This window comes from Tachyglossus aculeatus, chromosome X4 (assembly GCF_015852505.1).
Source record: "Tachyglossus aculeatus isolate mTacAcu1 chromosome X4, mTacAcu1.pri, whole genome shotgun sequence".
Taxonomy (NCBI): Eukaryota; Metazoa; Chordata; class Mammalia; order Monotremata; family Tachyglossidae; genus Tachyglossus; species Tachyglossus aculeatus.
The window spans coordinates 45,205,120-45,229,306 of NC_052098.1; positions in this window are offsets into that span (position 1 = coordinate 45,205,120).

The window sequence follows — 24,187 nt, forward strand, 5'->3', positions numbered from 1 at the left end:
ACACGAGCCTGGGAATCAGAAGGGCCTGGATTCTAATCCCAGCTCCACCACCTGTCTGCTCTGTGACCTTGGGCAAGTCACTTCACATCTCTGTGCCTCAGTTACCTCATCTGTAAAATCTAGATTAAGAGTGTGAGCCCCTTGTGGGACAGGAACTGTGTCCAACCTGATTAACTTGTATCTACCCCAGTGCTTAGAACAGCACTTGGCACATAGTAAATGCTTAACAAGTACCATTGTACTTGTTAATTATCATTATCGTTAATACTTTCTAAAGGACTCTCTTCTCTCTTCTCTAAAGGACTCTGCAAGATTCTCAGCATCTTGTAACTGAGCAGAAATAGGAATAAACTGGTATGTAACAAGCTGGTTCATTCAATCGTATTTATTGAGCGCTTACTGTGTGCAGAGCACTGTACTAAGCGCTAAGCTGGTGTGGACCTAGATGGAGAATTACTCACTGTATTAATGTTGGAACAAATGATATTCAAGATGGCTGTCCAGGGTAAAACTCTGGACAAATTGACAAAACCAGGTTCCCTCCAAACTAGATTCGTACACTTGGACACGGGATCCAGACATACACATGTTCCAAAATGGGACGGGGCATTTTTGCAAGGGTTTGGCGATGCTGTACCCTTGAAGACAAAGCAAGGACAAAATATTCAGAGGGCTGGTGCACGGTAAAGCACACTGTCTATGCACAGCCCCTGCCTGTCCCTTCATGTGCTCTGGAGGAGGGTCTGTGGAAGGTGATAGGGTGCAGACTTCTTGGCATAGAGTCATACTGGAACAAACAGCTCATGCTCTTGGTTCAGGAAAGGCCTGCCAGGAATATTTTCCTTAGAACCCGCCAGACAGCACCTGGCCCTGAGGCAACCTAGGGAAGGAGGAGGATTTTCAGATTATTCTATTTTTCTTTGTGGCCTGGGGCTCACTGGCTCTCTCAATGCTATCACTACAGCCTTTCTGCTCTGATTGCTCCCTTCCATTTTAGGAGAGGGCTCCTTTCACTGAGCGTCTCTAATGTTGGGGCCAGGAGGACACACGGCTGGCTTAAAGTGCCGCTCTGATGATATTTATGAACCACTTACTATATGCCAAGTGCTGGGATAGATACAGGCAAATCAGATGGGACTCAGTCCCTATTCCTTATGGATATCACAGTCTAAGAGGGAGGGAGAACAGGTATTTTTATCCTCATTTTCCAGATGAGGAAATTGAGGCCCAGAGAAGTGAAGTGACTTGTCCAGGGTCACACAGGAGGTCAGGGCCAATGTCAGGATGGGAACCGGGATCTTCTTACCCCCAGTCCCGTGCTCTTCCCACTAGGCCATGCCGGAGGCAGGTCCAGTCCACTGTCTCCTTTCCCCCTGCATGTATGCCACCGGGGCTTCTCTTGCAGCCTCCCTTCTTGGCACTTATTTTAAAACACTGGGCCCTAGGGAATCACTTCAATCACTTAGTAGAACCTGGGGAATACATTCAAGGTGGGTGGCGGGCACAGGTACTGATGTCTAGGGCCAGGCCTGGGTTCATCATCGCATGTGTTATTAAACCCCAAATGATTTCTTTGGTTTCCTACGATGATTCGACTACCGATGAGTGGCTCTCCTTTCTACTCTCTGCTCATGCTGCATTTGATCAGTTCTCCTACCGTTCAGCAGGTTGCTACTGGCACCCGTTGCCTCAAGGTTTGAGGTGAGAAACTACCCAGTAGTATTCTGTTCAGCCTACTGGCTCAGGGAGTTGCAAGAGGCTCCTTCTTGGCTTGCTTCCTTCTGTCGGGCCAGAACCACCGGGACCAGAAAGCACTTTCACCCATGATTGAGAGCACCTTCTCGAGAGGTAAAAGGCCCCTTAAAGCCACACTTCCCTCTTCTCAGGCCCAAGTCCAGACCTAGGCTGCCGAGTGAGGACGGAACCCCCTATCTGGCCTAATTATAATTGTGGTATTTGTTAAGCACTTATTATGTGCCAGGCACTGAACTAAGCTCTGGGGTGGATACAAGTAAATCAGGTTGGACGCAGTCCCTGTCCAGGTGGGGCTCACAGTCTCATTCTCCATTTTGCAGATGAGGTCACTGAGGCCCAGAGAAGTGAAGTGACCTCTTCACCAGGCTATTTGGACCAACTTGGGGTGCTAGGAGACCAGATGTCAAGGGGTTGTGCTGTGACTGCTGGTGAGTCATGCAGTTTGGAAACCATCCAACGACACCATGTGGTTCTGATTCTTCATGGCCTCGGGCAGAAAGTCAACTAACAGGAACAGATCCTCCTAGGGCTTAAGATCCTTTAGAAAGAATACATGTATATATGCCTCATCAACCCTCCAGCTCTTAAAATCTCATCTGGAAGCATCTCTGTTCTTCTTTGCCAGGGACTTAATTTTTCTCCCTCTCATGTATTATTTAACTGTGTTATTTAACTTTGACAGGAAACTTGGCGTCCTCTTCCGAGGGAAGAACTCCATCAATCCAAAACCAAATCAGAGCTGTGGCTCGGCTTCCTTTTCTTAGGATGAATACTGAGTCACATGGGTTGGAGTTGTGGCGGCAGTTCTGGAGGGTAACCTCCTCTGTCTGTTCCCCAGTACAGAACAAACAGAGCCAGAGGTGGCCCTTCGAGACGGAATCAGGCCATGAACAGCTCTAGGAAGGGATGCTCAAGGGAAGGGAGAGCCTCCAGCCCTATTGCAAAACTCATAACCACCACACTCACAGCGGGAGAACCTGAGGACACAATTAACACTGCCAATTGAATTTGCCCCATTCCAGTTGGAGAGAGATACCATGGAGGCAGCCCAGGAGCTGCCATTAGGCCACCCAAGCTTGAAGGTACATTGTCCCTGGGAAGCCTCTATCCTTCTGGGCCTCAAGCCACCCAAGGGATGATAATGGCCCCACCCACAGAAAGGAAGCTCACAATACATATGCTCTATTTCCATCAGTCAATTCATCAGTGGTTAAGTACTGAGCGCCTACTGTTGCAGGACACTGACCTAAGGGAATTCACTAGAAGCAACATGACCTAGTGGAAAAAGAACAGGACAGGGAGTCAGAGGACCTGGGTTCTAATCCCAGCTCCGCCATTTGGCTGCTGTGTGACCCCAGGCAAGTCGTTTCTAGACTGAGCCCGTTTCTAGACCGTGAGCCCGTTGTTGGGTAGGGACAGTCTCTATATGTTGCTGACTTGTACTTCCCAAGCACTTAGTACAGTGCTCTGCACACAGTAAGCGCTCAATAAATACAATTGAATGAATGAATGAACAACTTCTCTGTCCCTCAGTTTCCTCTACTGCAAAATGGGGATTCAATACCTGTTCTCCCTCTGCCTTAGGTTGTGAGCCCCATGCGGGACAAGGGACTGTGTCTGACCTAACTTGAATCAACCCCAGTACTTAGAACTTAGTAAGCACTTAACAAATACCATTATTATTACTAGAAGCAAAACACATGATCCCCACCATCAAGGAGCACACAGTCTAGTGGGGGAGACAGACAAACAAATTATTGACAAATAGTTGGAGCCAGAAGAACAAGCATATGACCGTTTTTTTTATGGTATTTGTTAAGCACTTACTATGTGCCAGGCACTGTACTAAGCGCTGGGGAAACACAAGCTAGTCAGATTGGTCGCAGTCCACGTCCCACATTGAGCTCACAGTCTAATCCCCATTTTAAAGATGAGGTAATTGAGGCAAAGAGAAGTGAAGTGACTTGCCCAAGGCCACACAGCAGACAAGTGGCAGAACCGGGATTAGAACCCAGGTCCTTCTAACCCCCAGGCCCATGCTCTATCCACTAGGCAATGCTACTTCTCATCCATTTAGAGGCCCCAAAGCAGATCAATCAATGAATCGTATTTATTGGTTATAGCACAAGTGTGCCAGGAAGGAATCACTAAATATACAGCTGAATATACATGTATACATGACTGCCAAGGGTAGCTGTTGGATTGATGGGAATTAATTGAGGAAGGCTTCCTGGAGGAGATGGGATTTTTATATTTCTGGGACCATGAATCTCAGAAATCCCTGGAGTTTGAAACCCATGCCCACCCCCCTTCACCAAAGCACACTGTTCCCTTCATTACCTGAATGGCTTTCCCCGGAGAGCGACTGCTTCTACCTCTTCACCTCCCCTCTTGCTCACCTCTGCATTTTGATGAAAAAAAAACCATTGGCAATTAACTCAACCTGGTACTAATTAAGGTGCTATTCAATTAGCACCACATGCTTTTTAATGACTTATTTACACCTTGTTCCTGAATATATCCAGTTTCACTGGGGTTCATCCCACCTAAACACCTCTTCATGAAGAGGGAGGTCATGCCCTCCCTCCCTTCCACCCCTTCCTGAATCCCTCAGTCATAATTTTCACCTCTGGCAGCTAGTTTTGCAACAACTTAGCACAACTTAGTACAGTGCTAAGCACTTAGTACAGTGCTCTGCACACAGTAAGCGCTCAATAAACACAATTGATGATGATGATGAAAAAGATTAACTTTACATCCACCAAGCGGCCCCAGAGCAGAACAGTCGGTCGATGGTATTTCTTGAGCGCTTACTGTGTTCAGAGCACTGTACTAAGCGCTTGGGAGAGTACAATATAACAGAGTTGGCAGATAACTAATCAGAGTTTTTTCTGAGGCCTCCGGCCTTCCTGGATCATTTGAAAGTGAGACGCAAATCCCGCTGGAGAATGGCTCACTTGAAGGATGACCTGGTTGCCTGGGTGAATCCCAAGACTAGAAACCAGAAATGCCCTCCCCACCTCCTCCAGAATCCAGCAGAGCAGCCACAGAGCAACAGAGAGAACAGTGAGAGAAGGTCAGAGAGGCCCAGGAGCTGCCTGTCTCCTTTAATGATCCCTCTGAAGATTCCCAATCCAGCACTGGCTGTTAGCAGTCATCCCTGGGGGACTTCCTTTAATTGGAAATTTGACCCCAACAACCAGACAGCCCTTGTCTCAATCATCTCCAACTAGAGACAGCATGGCCTGGGGCAAAGAGCATGGAGAGTCAGAAGGCGGGAGGCTCCGGTTCTAATCCCAAGTCTCCCAGTGATCTGCTGTGTGACCTAGGGAAAGTAACTAAGTCTCTCTGTGCCCGTTTCCTCAGCGGTACCCTCTCTCCCCTGTGAACACCATGTGAGACAGGACGGTGTCCTAGTTGATTATTTGTATCTACCCCGGCACTAAGTTCGGTTCTTTGGCACACAGGAAGATCTTAGTGAGTAGAATGCATTTTAGGTCCCTGGCCTGAACAATCTGGATCATTCCTTCAATGGATCACTTTACTTGTAATAATAATAATAATAATAATAATGGCATTTATTAAGCACTTACTATGTGCAAAGCACTGTTCTAAGCGCTGGGGAGGTTACAAGGTGATCAGGTTGTCCCGCGGGGGGCTCACAGTCTTAATCCCCATTTTCCAGATGAGGCCCAGAGAAGTGAAGTGATTTGCCCAAAGTCACACAGCAGACAATTGGCAGAGCTGGGATTTGAACCCATGACCTCTGACTCCAAAGCCCGGGCTCTTTCCACTGAGTCATGCTGCTTCTAATGCTGCTTCTACTTAGCCCTGAAGGCCTGGATTTGGCGATCCAGGGTGGCCCAAGAACCTGGAGTCCTGCGTCTTGAACCTCCCTGCTTCCACGGACCTTCAGACTGTCCTTTGGGAAGCTATTTCACCCAGCTTCCCTCCACATGTAACAGGAGAAAGATGGCATCCCCATTGCTACTGCTGATGCCACTTCTCTTTCCAGAGTGGCATGATTGTACCGTCGTGCCCTGGAGCTTCCGGGCACGGAGGAGCTGTACCAAGCATCGTCTCTCACTGGGCGTTCTGCCCCTCGCCCCTAAAGGGGCTCTATGTATATGCTATAATCATTTTCCGGCTTGCATCCCTGGAATTTGCTTCCCAAGTGGAGCCCAGAGCACCAGGGTCTGATGAGCTCTAGGATGTGCTGAGAGGATGTGCTCACCTGTTTGGTCTGACTTTAATTACACTCATCAGGCAAGGGATTTAGTGAGCTTTAATTTAAGACTTACATTATACGCTTTGAAAATTATTTTAATTTTGGAAAGGTACCCAGGTGCAATACGCATCCTTTATAAATAAGTGAGTAAATACTATGGAGTATACCTGTCCAGGAGGAGCAGGGATCAGGACAGATCCCAAAAGGATGACATGTATTTCTGGCAGGGAGGAAGTTTTGCACCCACCTCCCTACCACTATGTTAATCCAGAACAGATGTTGGTTGGCTCTCAGAAATAATAATAATAATAATGGTATTTTTTAAGCATTTACTATGGGCCAAGCACTATACTAAGTGCTGGGGTGGATACAAGCAAATGGGGCTCACAGTCTCAATCCCCATTTTACAGATGAGGGAACTGAGGCTCAGAGAATTGAGGGGTTTTTTTGTTGTTGTTAAGCGCTTACTATGGGCCAAGCACTGTTCTAAGCACTCAGGTAGTTACAAGGTAATCAGGTTGTCCCATGTGGGGTTCATAGTCTTAATCCCCATTTGACAGATAAGATAACTGAGGCACAGAAAAATTAAGTGACTTGCCTAAGGTCACACAGCAGACATATGGCAGAGCAGGGATTCGAACCTATGACCTCTGACTCCCAAGTCTGGGCTCTATCCACTAAGCCACACTGCTTCTCCATATACTCAGGAGCTTCTAACCAATCAAAATCAAGAAGTGGCCTGGTGGACAGAGCATGGGCCCGGGAGTTAGAAGACCTGCCACTTGTCTGCTGGGTGACCTTGGGCAAGTCACTTCACTTCTCTGTGTCTCAGTCTCCACATCTGCAAAATGAGGATTCAATACCTGTTCTCCCTCCTACTTGGACGGTGAGCACTTAAATACCACAGTTATTATTATCACTATAAAATGGCCAGATGGGGGTTTGGGAAGGTGTGGCCGGGAGGACTGGATTTCCCTCCCTCCCCGCTTTTGCTGCTCCTCCCAAATTCCCCTGTGCTGCTGTTGCATCTTCTCCACTCCATCTTAACTCCAGGTATTTGGGCTTGCTACATGTTGCCAACTTGTACTTCCCAAGGGCTTAGTACAGTGCTCTGCACACAGTAAGCGCTCAATAAATTCGATTGAATGAATGAATGCTGCCCCACCATGACTCCACACCTGTGACATCCTTCCCCTTCCAGACTCTTCACTGTTTGAGGGAGGGGCCTTTCACCTAGTTATTTGCTCATGTGATTTGCTATGCGATTCCTATGCAATGCAAACCTGGCTCTCGAATTCAATAGTGAGCTCTTGAGAAAAATGTGTCAAGTGCTTCCAAACATTTATTGTTGCCAGAGAAAATATATGATCAGTAAAGGACTCCAAAGTTAACACCTCCTCCTCCTCCTTGGAAAGGGAAAGGGATTCTCGAAATGTTTGTGCTCATTTTCTTCTTCATCGCAAATATCTCTTCTCCGCGTTTTGGGGTGTCTTCTCGCAAGTTCAGAGAGAGACCTGTTATTGAGGAGCCAGAGTCACACCTATGTGTTCTGGCCCCTGCTCTGCTATCACTCTGCATTGTGACCCTGGCAAAGTTAATTAATCTCTCTTGGCCTTGACTGTGGGGTGTGACTCACAGAGGGGTTCTAAAGAACAATTAACATGAGCCAAACTAATATGAATTAATCAATCAATCAGTGATATTTAGTGAGCGCTTACTGTGTACAGAGCATTTGGGAGTGTACAGTACAACAGAGCTGGCAGACAGGTTCCCTGCCTACAATGATCTTACAGTCTAGAGGGGGATAGAGATTCATTCAGGTCATGGGTTCTAATCCCACCTCTGCCACTTGTCTGCTGTGTGACCTTGGGCAAGTCACTTAACTTCTCTGTGCCTCAGTTCCCTCATCTGTAAAATGGGGATTAAGACTGTGAGCCCCACGTGGGACAACCTGATTACCTTGTATCTACCCCAGTGCTAAGAACAGTGCTTGGCACATAGTAAGCGCTTAACTAATACCACCATTATTATTATTCATTCATTCAATCGTATTTATTGAGCACTTACTGTGTGCAGAGCACTGGACTAAGCGCTTGGAAAGTACAAATCGGCAACATATAGAGACTGCCCCTACCCAACAACGGGCTCACAGTCTAGAAGGGGGAGATGGGCAACTAAACAAAACATGTAGACAGGTGTCAAAATCATCAGAACAAATATAATTATAGCTATATGCACATCATTAACAAAATAAATAGAATAGTAAATATGTACAAGTAAAATAAATAGAGTAATAAATCTGTACAAATATATACAAGTGCTGTGGGGAGGGGAAGGAGGTAGGGCAGAGGAGGGGAATGGGGAGGAGGAGATGAAAAAGGGGGCTCAGTCTGGGAAGGCCTCCTGGAGGAGGTGAGCTCTCAGTAGGGCTTTGAAGGGAGGAAGAGAGAGCTAGCTTGGCGGATGTGTGGAAAGAGGGCATTCCAGGCCAGGGGAAGGATGTGGGCCGGGGGTCGATGGTGGGACAGGTGAGAACGAGGCACAGTGAGGAGCTTAGCAGCAGAGGAACGGAGGGTGCAGGCTGGGCTGGAGAAGGAGAGAAGGGAGGTGAGGTAGGAGGGGGCGAGGTGATGGACAGCCTTGAAGCCCAGGGTGAGGAGTTTTTGCTTGATTCGTAGGTTGACAGGCAACCACTGGAGATTTTTGAGGAAGGGAGTGACATGCCCAGAGCGTTACTGTACAGAGATAATTCGGGCAGCAGAGTGAAATATAGACTGAAGCAGTGAGAGACAGGAGGATGGGAGATCAGAGAGGAGGCTGATGCAGTAAACCAGTCGGGAGAGGATGAGAGATTGAACCAGGAAGGTAGTGGTTTGGATGGAGAGGAAAGGGCAGATCTTGGTAGTGTTGTGGAGGCGAGACCAGCCGGTTTTGGTGACAGATTGGATGTGTGGGATGAATGAGAGAGCAGAGTCGAGGATGACACCAAGGTTGTGGGCTTGTGAGATGGGAAGGACAGTAGTGCCGTCTACAATGATGGGAGAGGACAGGGTTTGGGAGGGAAGATAAGGAGTTCAGTCCTGGACATATTGAGTTTTAGATGGCGGGCAGACATCCAGATAAAGATGTCCTGAAGGCAGGAGAAGATACCAGCCTGGAGGGAGGGAGAGAGAGAAGGGGCAGAGATGTAGATTTGGGTGTCATCAGCATAGAGATGATAGTTGAAGCCGTTGGAGCGAATGAGTTCACCAAGGGAGTGAATGTAGATAGAGAACAGAAGGGGACCAAGATATTAATATAAATAAATAAATTATGGATATATGTACGTAAGTGCTGTGGGACTGAGGGCGGGGTGAATATCAAGTTCCCGAAGGGTACAAGTACTAATAAATGCTACGCAAATTGTGTCAGTTGCCTGAGAAGCAGCGTGGCCTATGAGCACAGGCCTGAAAGTCAGGTGACCTCAATCCTAATCCCAACTCTCTCTCACTTGTCTGCTCTGTGACCTTGGGCAAGTCACTTAACTTCTCCGTTACTCAGTTTCCTCATCTGTAAAACAAGGATGAAATACCTATTCTCCCTCCCTGCAGCGTGGTTTAGTGGAAAGTGCACAGGTTTGGGAGTCCGAGGTCGTAGTTTCTAATCCCGAGTCTGCCACTTACCAGCTGTGTGACTTTGGGCAAGTCACTTAACTTCTCTGCGCCTCAGTTACCTCATCTGTAATATGGATATTAAGACTGTGAGCCCCACGTGGGACAACCTGCTTACCTTGTATCTACCCCAGAGTTAAGAACAGTGCTTGGCATATAGTAAGCACTCAACAAATACCATTATTATTATTATTATTATTATTATTATTATTATTATTATCATCATTATGTGGAATAGGGACTGTGTCTGAACTGTTTATAATCTATCTCAACGCTTAGTACAGTGACTGGCACATAATAACTGCTTAACAGGTACCATTATTATGATTATGAGATATTATATGTGTGTGGAAGCATACCAATAAACACTGCCAAAGGAGTCTAAATGGATAATTGTCTTTCACATCAATCATCTTTACTCCTATTGGACCAAATCCTGCTATTAAACCTTTACTATTTAATAACGATGATGACGAAGGTGGTGGGAGAATTCAAGAAGCAAGATTCATTTTAGGATACCAGTGTCCCATGTAGTTCATCTCTCTGGTGTATTACTGCAGCCCCCAAACTACCTCACTTTCCCCAAGAGTCTCAACAGGAGCTGACCCGAAGTTGGCTTAACAATTCTTCCCTTCCTCAACTACCATAGGAACATTTTTATTCACCAATGCAAGTGTGGTAAATGTAGAGCGAGAAGCTCTCTGTAAAGTATTTGCTAAAAATAAACCCATCCAAAGAATATAATTTCATACATCAGGCAGCTAAATGGAACCATCAGTCTTATTATTATTATACAAAAAAATCCTCTGTGCCCTAATTTATCCTGACACTCCCAAAAGCTCTAATTTGATAAATTCCTGATTCAGGATTACAATTGCCTTGAAGGCCTCTGAGCTAACAAGAGTTGGGCAAAATTGAGAGAGAGCTGACAACAGAGCCTAGTATTCCTCCGAAGACCTCAGGAGCTCTGTCAACCTATCACCATTAATTCCCAAAGTAAAGAGAGCTTAATGCGGTTTGCGTGAGCAAAGAAACTGTTGATTTGTCTGAAGGATCAGCCGTGTAAACAGGAGTCTTACTGTAAAGTTTGGGATTTTTGCTTTGTTTCATTTGCTTACTGTTATGTGAGAACAGAAAATAAAAATCTTTAAAATAAACGCCTCACCTACAGGTGAGAATAGGAGTTAAAACCTCTCTGGCCTGCTCCTCCTAAGTAAGAATAGAATCAGTAGCCCAGTATTTATTGAACTCCTACTGGGTGCAAAGCATGGAATTAGGCACACGAGGAACAGAAGAAATCTAAGTCAGGATCCCTCCTGAAGCTCTAGATGCTTAAAGAATCTAAAAGAGTTTCCAGCTGGTCTGGGCCAGAGCCCCCAATTCTCATCACACCCATTGTTACATCCAAGATATTCAAGTGCTCACAGGCACCACCAGAAATCTTCCGTGGACCAAGCCCAGGGCAGACCGGCAATCCCAGCTTTGCTGTTGAGGAAATGACTTGAAGCCAACTATCTTCACAGATCTGGAGCCTCCCTTCCTCCAAAAGAGCGATGGCCAAAAAAAATTAAAAAAAAAATCAAATGCTAAGAGAAAATCGTATAGGTGGAAAAGGGGCAGGGAATCTGCCTCTTCCCCCAAGCCTGGATGTTGAACATTAAACTCGCACAGCTGGGAAGCAAGAAGGACAAAGACAGGCTAAGGGAGCATTGACATTCTGGCAATGGAGTAGGGCCCAGGCAGGGAGGATAGAAGGGGCATTGTCCAAATCAGATGACAGACACCATCTTTAAAACAAATGTCACCTATCATCAAAGCCAATTCACAGTCCCTGCCCTGGGGTATTTGTTTTCTTGTGCTTCAGTCTGGGTTAAATGGAATTTATTCTCCCTCTGCAAAATGCCCTTTTAGCCAAAGTCAAGCAAGAGGAGAATTAATTATCCAGGTAATTCAGGCAACGATCTCCCTTTACCTCAATTATCTGAAAAATTGTCTCCATCCACCACTCAGCATTGACTGTGGAGCCTTGGCTGCCTGTTCTTATGGCATCTCCACTGAAATATGGTTGTTCTTCAACAGGAAGACCTTAAACCTGTGAATTTTTCATCACTCTCCTTTCAACTGCCACAGCTATATGAGGCGGTTGGTTTCCAAGAATATTTTTGGGTCCAAAATGTTTTTAGGTAGATTAGTGAATAATAAATCTATTAACAAGGTACCAAAGGAAGAGTTAGGGATGGTGGATGAGGATGAGTGTCCAGGAGACAACCATCACACGGTTCCTTGGATATTTCTTCGCGGCACTTGGTACAGTAAGATCTCTCCACCAGACGACGGAGTGAAAAAAAACCGTACCTGTCACCTTCCCGTATCGACTTCCTGGGCCCCTGCTGCTAACATGCCCCATGCACTCTGGACCACGGGGATTTCAGCTGCTGAAAAGAACCCCACCGGGCCTCTCTCTTCACCAGAAGACTGAGCGAAGGCTGAGGTGGGGTGGAGAAAAGCAGCCGCAGCCTGGCACCATCTCCACAGAACCTCGGGAAGCCTGTGGCAGCTCCTGCTGGAACAGTAACTGTGGCTGACGTTGTGACGTTGTGCAAGGAGCCTGAGCTTCTTTTCTTCTGGCAACTGCACCATACAGACCTTTGTTTCTGTCTTTATGTTTTCTTAGTGTTTTGTTTCATCTCTCCTTATGTGTCTGTCACCAGTTCCCTCTCCCCTTTTTAGGTGATGATTTATATTTTTCAGGGGCCATGTTTAATTCATTCATTCATTCAATTGTATTTATTAAGTGCTTACTGTGTGCAGAGCACTGTACTAAGGGCTTGGGAAAGTACAATACAACAATAAACAGTGACAATCCCTATCCACAATGAGCTCATAGTCTAGACAGTGGGGGAGACAGACTTCAGTACAAATAAATAAAATTACAGACATATACATAAGTGCTGTGGGGCTTGGGCAGGGGGAGGGGAAGAGCAAAGAGAGCAAGTCAGGGTGACGTAGAAGGGAGTGGGAGATGAGGAAAAGTGAGGTTCAATAATAATAATAATAATAACAATGGCATTTATTAAGCACTTACTATGTGCAAAGCACTGTTCTTAGCGCTGGGGCGGTTACAAGGTGATCAGGTTGTCCCATGGGGGGCTCACAGTCTTAATCCCCATTTTACAGATGAGGTAACTGAGGCACAGAGAAGTTAAGTGACTTGCCCAAAGTCACACAGCTGACAATTGGCAGAGCCGGGATTTGAACCCATGACCTCTGACTCCAAAGCCCATGCTCTTTCCACTGAGCCACGTTGCTCTTCTAAGGCCTCTTGGAGAGTTGTATATGCCTTCAATAGGCTTGGAAGGAGGGAGAGTAATTGTCTGTCATATTTGAGTAGGGAGGGCACTCCAGGCCAGAGGCAGGATGTTGGCCAGGGGTTGGCAGCGAGACCAAGGCACGGTGAGAAGGTTAGCACCAGAGGAGCGAAGTATGTGAGCTGGGTTGTAGGAGGAGAGAAGTGAGGTGAGGTAGGAGGGGGCAAGGTGATGGAGAGCTTTAAAGCCAATGGTGAGGAGGTTTTGTCTGATACAGAGGTGTATAGCAACCACTGGAGGTTTTTGAGAAAGGGGGGTGACATGTCCTGAATGTTTGTATAGAAAGATGATCCGGGCAGCGGAGTGAAGTTTGGACTGGAGTGGGGAGAGGCAGGAGCTTGGGAGGTCAGCAAGTAGGCTGATAACGTAATCTAGATGGGACAGGATGAGCGACTGTATTAACGTGTTAGCAGTTTGGATGGAGAAGAAAGGGCAAATTTTAGCGATGTTGCAAAGGTGGGACCGATGGATTTGGTGACAGATTGAATACGTGGGTTGAATAAGAGAGAGGAGTCAAGGATAACGCCAAGGTTATGGGTTCGTGAGACAGGAAGGATGATGGTGTTGTCTACAGGGATGGGAAAGTCAGGGAGATGACGGGATATTCTTTCCTAGCACTCAATGTGGTGCTCTGCACAAAGGAAGAGCTTAATAAATACTATTATTATTGCTGCTGCTACTGTTTATAACAAATACTATTGCTGTTACTAAATTGATTATTTGTGTCTACCACCTCATATTGTACTCCTTCAAGAGCTTACTACAGAGCTCTGCACTCAGTAAGTGCTCAATACATACCATTGATTGATTACAATAATAAATATTAATAATAATGATAATAATGGTATTTGTTAAGTGCTTACTATGTGCCAAGCACTGTTCTAAGTGCTGGGGTAGATACAACTTAATCAGGTTTTCATTCATTCGTTCATTTAATCGTGTTTATTGAGAGCTTACCATGTGCAGAGCACCGTACTAAGCACTCGGGAAGTGCAAGTCGGCAACATATAGAGACGGTCCCTACCCCACAGCGGGCTTACAGCCTAGGTTTTCCCACATGGGGCTCACAGTCTTAATCTCCTTTTTACAGATGAGTAAACTGAGGCCCAGAGAAGTTAAGTGGCTTGCCCGAGGTCACACAGCAGACGAGTGGCGGAGCCGAGTTTAGACCCATGTCCTCTGACTCCCAAGCCCGTACTCTTTCCACTACTAGTACTGCTAGTAGTTCTGATGTTCTGATGCTCCTGACAGAGACAGAAACACTGTATGGGTAGACTGTAAGTCTAAAACAGATTGGCATTGTGCATGGTCTTAAAGTCATACATTCATGGCATAATGGATAGAGCAAGGGCTTGGGAGCCAGAAGGTCATGGGTTCTAATCCTGACTCTGCCACTTGTCTGCTGTGTGATCTTGGGCAAGTCACTTCACTTGTCTGGGCCTCAGTGACCTCAGCTGTAAAATGGGGATTGAGACTGTGAGCCCCATGTGGGACAGGGATTGTGTCCAATCTGATTTGCCTGTATCCTCCCCAGAGCTTAGTACAGTGCCTGGCCCATAATAAGTGCTTAACAAATGCCACAATTATTTTTTATCACATTCCTCTCCCTTCTCCACAATTATTTTTAACATTAAATCAAAGCGAAGGGAGCAGGTCCTGCCCCTTGGGTGCCACCCACTCCCAACACCCTAATTCTGGTCTTCGCAATAAGAACTATTTCATAGCTGAAGAGCAACTACTCTGGTCCAGCAGGAAGACTTCTTGACACCGGCCCTGCACTCAACAGGCCTCTTGTGGAGGCATATTGTGAGGCAGAAGGCTCCAAGAGGAGGGGACAGGGCTAGGGGAAGTTATCACATGAGCACGAGAAGCAACGTGGCTTAGTGGAAAGAGCACGGGTTTGGGAGTCAGTCGTGGGTTCTAATCTCCGCCACTTGTCAGCTGAGTGACTTTGGGCAAGTGACTTAACTTCTCTGTGCCTGTTACCTCATCTGTAAAATGGGGACTAAGACTGTGAGCCTCACGTGGGACAACCTGATTACCTTGTAGGTACACCAGCGCTTAGAACAGTGTTTGGCACATAGTAAGCGCTTAACAAATACCATCATTATTATTATGGCAGGTCCTCACCTTGGTATTCTCTTGCCTTCAAGGCCACTTGGGGCCGGCTGCAGGTGGTGAGCGGGTGAAGTGGCTGCCTCAGAGTGCACCATTTTAGAGGGAACGGGTGAGGTGGGGCCAAGGACCGTGGGAGATAAAAGTATGATAATGCCCAGTCTCTCTCCATTCAAATTGGAAATGGTACCTCCATTTGCCAGGATCGGGGTCACCCCAGCGAAATGCTCTTGAGACAGACTTGTGCAAAACGCTGCGAACAACTTCATTCTGTTCCGTGCACGTATGGAATGGGAGCGGTGGCAAATTTTTTTTCTGCTTCGGGGCCGCTAAATGAGTGAGACCACTGCCATTCAATGGGTCTCACCACATTAGCCCTCTCAGGAAACACAAAAGGTCCGACCTGTACTTTCCCTATCAAGGGCATTTATTGAGCCCTTACTGTGAGCAGAGCACAGTACTAATAATAATGATGGGTATTTGTTCAGCGCTTACTATATGTCAAGCACTGTTCAGTGGGTAGATTCAAGCTAATAGGGGTGGACACAGTCCCTGACCCACATGGGGCTCACTGTCTTAATCCCTATTTTACATATGAGGAAACAGAGGCACAGAGAAGTGAAGTGACTTGCCCAAGGTCACACAGCGGACAGATGGCGGGGCCGGGATTAGGACCCAGGTCCTTCTGACTCCGAGGCCCGTGCTCTATCCACTAGGCCACGCTGCTTTTCTAAGCATTTGGGGGAGTACAATACAACAGAGTTGGTAGACCCGTTCCCTGTCCCCAAGGAACTGACACGATCCTGTCCCCGGCCTCTACCACAAACAGCCACACTTGTTCTCCCCAAGTAGACGCAGGTAAATTGAACAGGAACCAGGTCTGGAAGATACAATTCTGCCCAAAGGAGTTAGAGAGTCCCTAAAAAAGTTCAGCTTGAAAGGGGTCAGTCAGCAGAGTGTGCATTATCTCATTCCAGAGAGGGCTTTGACAAGAAAGGAAAAGACCATCCTAGTGAATGGCTGATTAGTAGACCAGAAATACCATTGTCAGCTTAAAAGAAAAAAAATCGGACACCCGCTTTGATGTATTAGCAACTAATCCTCTCACCTTAATTTGATAATGTGCTTGTGCAGGATGATAAGCAAGATTTGCATAATGACTTCCACTCTTCAGTTTAAAATCAAATATTTCAATATGGACTGGGAATAAATGGGACCCACCCCTTATCCGACACTAAATTATCTTTGTTGGGAAAGTCTCTGGTACCTTGGGCCGGAAGTGTTCCTTTTCCCAAGGGATTTCCGCCCCAGGGCCAACATTCCCAAGCCAGGCTCATTCCTTCTGCTTACCTCAGATTAATTTCCCTTTTTTTCTCCCAGATGGGGAAGTGGCTGACAAACTAGGTCGGTGGTTCAGGCTCTTCCTTGCCTTCGTTCCTGCTCTTTGATGCCAGTCCCCTGGGGCCGGGTTGCAGCAGAAAGAAGCTTGATTGCACTTGGATTTGGTCCCTTCATTCACCCCATCCTCAACCCCACAGCACTTATGTCTATATCTGTAATTTATTTATATTAATGCCTGTCTTCCACTGTAGACTGAAAGCTCACTGTGGCAGGGAACGAGTCAACCAACTCTGTTATATTGTACTCTCCCAAGCTCTGTGTACAGTATGCGCTCAATAAATACAATGGATTGATTGACTGATTCTATAAGGTACTCTGCCACTCCTTGGTTTCTGGAAATTCCAGCCCCTCTGAGCTCAGGTTTCTCTTCATTTTTAAAATAGGGAAAAAATATTCCTTTTTTTCTCTCCAAGTGCAGTTGAGATCTTGGAATGCAAAACGTCTCTCAGGTCAAAGTGAAGTCATTGCTATTTGTTGCCAACATACCTTAAATGTCAATTCTAGATCACGGGCCTTTGGGATATCTCTCAACACCGAAGGCAGGTACAGTCACTCTTGGTAAGGGGCCTCTTCTATCCGGTAAATCTTTCTGAAACAAAGGGAGCAGAAGAGTCAGTCTCCTCTTGACTAAAGAACTGAGAAGCCATGAACCTCACACATGTTGACGGGACAGGAGAAAGCTCCAGAAACATTTCTGTTCAGGGAACCGAGGGTGACTGGAATCCCTTTAATCATCGGGTTCCACAGAGAAAATTTGTTTTCATTCCGTGGGACTTACTGTTTCTCCCACCTTCAGTTTTTTGTTCCACGGAGACCACAGACCTTCTATAAAGAGCTGCTCATTGCTACACATCCATCATCATCATCATCATCATCAATCGTATTTATTGAGCGCTTACTATGTGCAGAGCACTGTACTAAGCGCTTGGGAAGTACAAATTGGCAACATATAGAGACAGTCCCTACCCAACAGTGGGCTCACAGTCCAAAATTATATCAATCTTCTGAAGGTGACAGAAGATTGAGGGGAAAGAATGTTACCTACCCTCATTGTCATCACTGGCATTTACTGAGCGCTTACTATGTGCAGAGCACTCTACTAAGCACTTGGGAGAGTACAACAGAGTGGGCAGGTACTTTCTGTGCCCACAAGGAATTTGCAGTCTAGGCAGGGGAGACAGACATTAATATAAACAAATAATTTATAATGTATAATTTACATTTAAAGTCCACAAGGCCATCAAGTCACCTCTTGTATTCTGTACCCCCAATTCAACAGGTAGGTTGAAGAATTAGTCAAAACATTTAAAGGATCGCACCTGAAACAGCAACCCAAGAGAGATGCTGGAGGGTTTGGGGACAACACATGGAACCAGAATTCGGGCTCGGCCTGTAACTTTTAGAAGTCCTGGTCCAGCAGGCTGGGCAAAGCATCTACTGATGAGACTCCAAGAGATTGAGGGGGCATCATCATCATCAATCAATCATATTTATTGAGCGCTTACTGTGTGCAGAGCACTGTACTAAGCGCATCACGTGTGACTTCACTACAGGGCAGAGTCCAAGTGATCAGAGGAAGGATTTGCAATAGTTGTCCCCTTCCTAAGCCTGGGCAATTCCAAGTTCCTCACACAATTGGCCCGGAAACATTTAGCACCCAAATGCACAACATTCCCTCCCTTTCCCACTTTCAGCGCTTTCAAATCTGTTTTTGCCATTCTGCTCCTCCTGCTGTTCTGCCACTGCTTCACCTTTCAATTGCCTCTAAGGGGATTCTTTCCTTTAAGATTGGATTTTGGGACCCGGCTACTCTAAACAAAACTTTTCCACTCTTTTCCTGGGGCTGGCTGATAATCCGGGAGGAGCTGCGATGGCATCAGAGTTCAAAGATACTGCTCCAGTAGGTCTGCTGTGTGACCTTAGGCAAGTCACTTCACTTCTCTGGGCCTCAGTTACCTCATCTGTAAAGCGGGGATTGAAGCTGTGAGCCCCATGTGGGACAGGGACTGTGTCCAACCCTATTTGCTTGTTTCCACCCCAGTGCTTAGCACAGTGCCTGACTCATAGTAAGGGCTTAGCAAATACCATTATTATTATTTTTATTACGTGCTGCTACCTCCCATTCTCTGGTGGAAAAATCATTCACTACAGATCAATTGATACATATTTTCCACTTTGCGGAAACAGTATCTTTTTTGTTCTTGAGTGCTTTCAAGTTCTTGGAGGAGGGAGAGTTAGATGTGGAAAACATGGGTTCAGAGCCCCAAGAAAGCAGCAGTGAAGTAGGAGAGATCTCAGGATACCAAGTTCTGCCAGAAAGTATGTTTATACTACATGTTTAGGCTAGAACTTTGGCAGAAAATTCAGGAATGTTTGTCTGACGACAGTAGTCTGTTTGGATACAGGATGCTGAGGGTTTTATGTTTAGTTTTGTTTTTTGCTCTTTTATAGGATTTGTTAAATGCTTACTAGGTGCCAGGCACTGTACTAAGCACTGAGGTAGATACGAGTTCATCAGGACACAGGCCATGTCCCATATGAGGCTCACAGTCTTAACCCCCATTTTACAGGTGAAGTAACTGAGGCACAGAGAAGTGAAGTGACTTGCCCAAGGCTACATGGGGCAAGTGGCAGAGCTGGGGTTAGAACCCAGGTGTGGGAAGAAACAGCTTGTGCACTTGTGCATGCATTTTCCTTAAGGTGGAGTTTTGTGAGAAAGCGATTCCCACTTTTTTTTAGGAGAACTAGGGGTACTGAATTCTTGTATTGTTAATGAAGGAGAGGAAGAGAGACATTTATAGGACATCAAAGTGTTTAGCTTAACAATGAAGAACTAGACATGTGGTCCATGTGGACATGTTCTGTTGTCCTTGTGAGTTGGTTTTCAAAGAGAATTCAGGATCAGCTCACCAGAGGCAGAGACAAAGTGTGGTAACCCAAGGTTTAGGGAGGCAAAGTTATAGAGTTGAGGGGTTGGGTATCTCCACCAAGGCCTGTGAAGACAGCTGAGTTTTACAGATAGCGCAGATGTAACAATGCACCACCAAGACTCCTATCGGCTGTACAGAGCTGAATGTTGACCTTGAGTTCCACTATCTAAGTAGCACACTGTTTAACAACATTCAGAAAACAAAGTAGAAAATGAATCAAGGAGTCCAACGTGTCTATGGGACACTGATAGTGCCATATCAAGCTATGGAGCAAACTGAAAGTTGAGCGAGAAGTTGTAGTGTTCAATCTTCCGTATGGTTGTAAGACCTACCCCCACCAAATAACATCTCATCTGACTTCTAGAGCAGTTCCATCAATATCACTTTTGTGATCATCACGTGACACGAGAGGCTCACAAACAGTGAAGTTCTGGAAAATAGCATAAAAGCCAACACTCATTTATAAGATACAGTGAAGTCGAACCTCGAATATCACACCTAGCTGGAGACTGTTGAGAGGAGACGATGCAGATGACAGATGACAGGTGCTTTGGGTGCTCTTCTGTTGTGCAAAAAGGGCTGTTCTCTTTGCTCTCGATCCAGCCTGTAGAAAAGTCCGATTTGATTTGTACCGATTATTCACATGGGTCCAGTGATGTGAATGAACATGTCTCCGGCAGGTGCTGTGTAAAACAACCTGTCTGTGGCAGTCAGGACTGGAAATTCAAGAAGGGAGATCTGTGTGGCATGCACTGCCAAATGTTTTTAGACCTTTTAGCCAACACTCACAGGGACTGACAATAACTCCTCAACAGTAGCATCACTTTCAAACCCATAGGGCAGTGCTATATTGGGAAAGAACAGTTAGGGTTTCTGTTTTGCATTTATGGTATCGGTGTTAAGGACTTATTTGGAAAGGGCAGTGACCCTTTAGGTCAAAACTCAAGGAGACATTCTTGGTTTACACAGCACCTGGCTGAGATATGTTCATTCACATCACTGGACCCACGTAAATAATCAACAATTAGCAAAATCCAGATTTTAGGAAGAATTTAACTAGGGAATACGTCCTCTTAATGGAGGAACCATTATTTTAAAATGATATTTTTTTAAGTGCTTACTATGTGCCAGACACTGTATTATGCCCTGGGGTAGACACAAGCTAATCAAATTGGACACAGTCCATGTCCCACTTGGGGCTCACATTCTTAATCCCCATTTTACAGATGAGGTAACTGAGGCACAGAGAGAAGTTAAGTGACTTGCTCAAGGTCACACAGCAGACAAGTGAGGAGCTGGGATTAGAACCCAGATCCTTCTGACTCCCAAGCCTGTGTTCTACCCATTAGGCCACGATGTTTCTCTAATAACCTCATTTCTGTGTTTTGGAGAGTATTCATAAAAGGCTTTGTTTCACACAGAGGTGTTCTACTATTTTGGGGGGGAGTGCCAAATGTCTACTTGTTTTGTTTTGTTGTCTGTCTCCCCATTCTAGACTATGAGCCCATTGTTGGGTAGGGATTGTCTCTATCTGTTGCCGAATTGTACTTTCCACACAGTAAGCGCTCAATAAATACAATCGAATGCATGAATGAATGAAAATTCTTATGATTCCCTATCAGGGGGCAGGTTCCCACACTGCATTACCTTTAACACACTCTCAAACTCTACACAGAGAAGTAATATAGAGAATTTAGGTGTAATATACTCTAAACAGTGCCATTACTGAATCAGCCCAACGGCCCATCCAGCCTAGTATTCTATTGCTGTTAGTGGCCCCAGTATGCTTGGAGAAATCATGTAATAGTTAACCTTTCTAGACCTCTAGAATTCCTAATTTTCCCTCTCACTGTCCCTCTACTAATCCATCATCTCCAAACTATAACTCCAACCTATATACGACATGCCACTGTACAGATCATCTTCCCAAAACATCACTTGGCCCACATCTCTCATCTCCTGAAAATCCTCCGGTGGCTTCCAGTATCCCTCAACATCACAGGAAAACTCCTCAAAATTGGCTTCAGGTTTTTCCATCTTCTAGCCCCACATCACCTATTTGCCCTTCTTCCTCCTAAGCCAACCTTCCAGCTATTCCTCGCTCTTGACTCTCCCACCTCTGCTCCCTCACTCATACTGTTCTTTCAACTTGGAACTCCCTCCCTCCCCACATCAGGGACCACGGCTTTACCACATTCAAAGCCCTGCTGAAATCCCATTTCCTCCAACAAGATTTCCCCAGTCAATTTTCCAGCACCCTGAGCTATATCATCCCATCAGTCAACTCTGGAATTTATGAATTTATTTATACCAATCCTCAGTGTATATATATATATATATATATGTATACACACACGTGCATGCACATACACACACATACATACATGAGTGCTGAGGATTTATTTATTTTGGCCACTCTAATAATAATTGTGGCATTTGTTAAGCACTCACTATGATCCATGCACTATATAAAGGCTGGGGTAGGTAGAAGGTAATCCGGTCCCACATGGGGTTCACAGTCTGAGTAGGAGGGAGAACAGGTATTGACTCCCCATTTTGCAGATGAGGGAACTGAGACCCAGAGAGGTTAAGTGACTCACCCAGGATCAAACGGCAGGTAAGAGGCAGAGCTGGGATTAGAACCCAGAGCCTCTGACTCCCAGGCAAGTCCTTTTCCCACTAGGCCTTGCTACTTCCCACTGAGTGTGAAGCATTGTGATGATTACATCTTCCACCCGAAATGGGATGATGCCATCTTCCATTCATTACATCTTCCATCCAAAATGGCAGGGAAGTCTCTCTTGTCTGGGATTAGAACCCAGGTCCTCTGACTTCCAAGCCCATGCTCTTTCCATTAGGCCACACTGCTTCTAGCCATAAATATCTTTGCCTCTGCCATTAGAGTGTAAGCTCCTTGTGGGCAGGGAACATATTCCTTCATCATTCTGTACTTCCCGAATGCCAACTACAGTTGACCGCACCAAATGGACACTCAATAAACACTACTACCATTACTACTAGTACTATCATGGACTGCTCATCTATAAAACTACACAAATTCCTTCTGGACATACTGCTATTTTTGTCAGCACACCCTCTGATCCCAGGCAGACTCTCTTCTCGGGCAACCAAGAAGATCAGGGGATGGAGCGGCTTTGTTAACAGGAGAGTTCGAAATGATTAGGTCACTATAGACTCAAAAACTGCAGGCCTAAAGGGTACTTACTAAAGTTCCCTCAACCATGCCCCGGAGACCCTTCCGGTCTTACCTGCTAGAGAGTGAAGCATTTAAGAGCTGCTCTGGAAGCAGGGTGTGAAAAAGTCAGAGAAGTCCTAAGGGGAGCAGTTTGCGGCATGGAGAACCCTTTTGACCAGTAGCGGAAGTAGTGGAAGGAGCAGGAGGCTGTAGTGGCCGGGGGGAATAGGTATGAGCCCTCACATCTCCCTTGTTGCAGGGAAGGAGCACCTACACTGCCTTGGGGCCTCCTGGCTCCGGCTCCTCTTTGCCCACAATACAGTCTACCCCCCGAGCGGTCTCCTCTGTCTGCATTCCATGACCTCACAGGAAACCGTTTAGCCTGCAAGTTCCTTTGCACCTGTGCTGGCATCTCCACCCCTGAGAAATCAGGCAGCCTCTTAAGCTGTAATAATGCAGAGACTCTTGACATGTTTCCTTCCCACTTTCTTTTGTCTGCAGCAGCGGAGGAAGTAAAGTCGGCAGCTTCGCCTTCAACATAAACATCAATGTTAGGGGCCTAATCAGATCATATACCGTGGCAGGAATCAGAGTGAGGTAGCAGTTCTTTTCCAGCACAGTTTTACATTTGATCTGTAAGGGCAATTAATTGCCAGCTAGGAAGACACTGGTGCTTAATATCTCAACCAAATTTGCAAAGATTTTATTTGAGCCTTAAATGATTTAAGCTCATGTAATCATATTTGCTCTCAATTGAAATCTGGTGCCTCCAGGAATTTGCAAGCTGCCCATTGAAGACCCAGGTAGCTCTGATTTCTGCTTTTGGTCTTGTCTGTGGCTCAGTCTATAAGTAAAGCATCTCCTGGGGGTGGCAAGAATTCATAATTTCCCTTAGGTCATAGGATCTATAAGGCCAAAATAAATCACAAAATTCATAAATCTTGTAGAAGGGCCTACATTCTCCAGATGCAAGATTGGACTTTCATAGCTTCTTCCCTGTTCTTTTCGTGGGTTATTTTCAACAGGAATATGGAATTCCTAGAGGCTTATGGAGGGACTTGCACTGCTGCCAAAATGATCTTCCTCCTTCACTCACTTTCTGATCTATCCTGGCTCTCCTCAGATGGCTGAATTGTACTTTCCCACGTGCTTAGTACAGTGCTCTGCACACAGTAAGCGCTCAAAAAATATGATTGAATGAATGAATGGCTGCCCATTGCTCCCTCCGTCAAGATCAAGCTGCTCCCTGCCTGCATAAGCCAGATCCCCATCCCACCCTCCCAGGGGATGCCGGAGAACTGTCTACCGTCTCCCCCCTCTCCTCCTCCTCCTTGTCCCCTCTTTCCCCCAGAACTCCCTTCCCTCACCCTGCCCGAGACTCCCTCTCCCAATCCTGCATCTTCCCCCCAAGCCCTGGAATCTCTCCTTCTCTGTGAGGCCTTTTCTGACTAAATAAGCAAGCCAACCATCTTCCTCACCTTGAGGCATGATAATTTACAGAACAGCCCAGAGGACTGCTCATGGGGCAAGTATTTTGCTTTCTA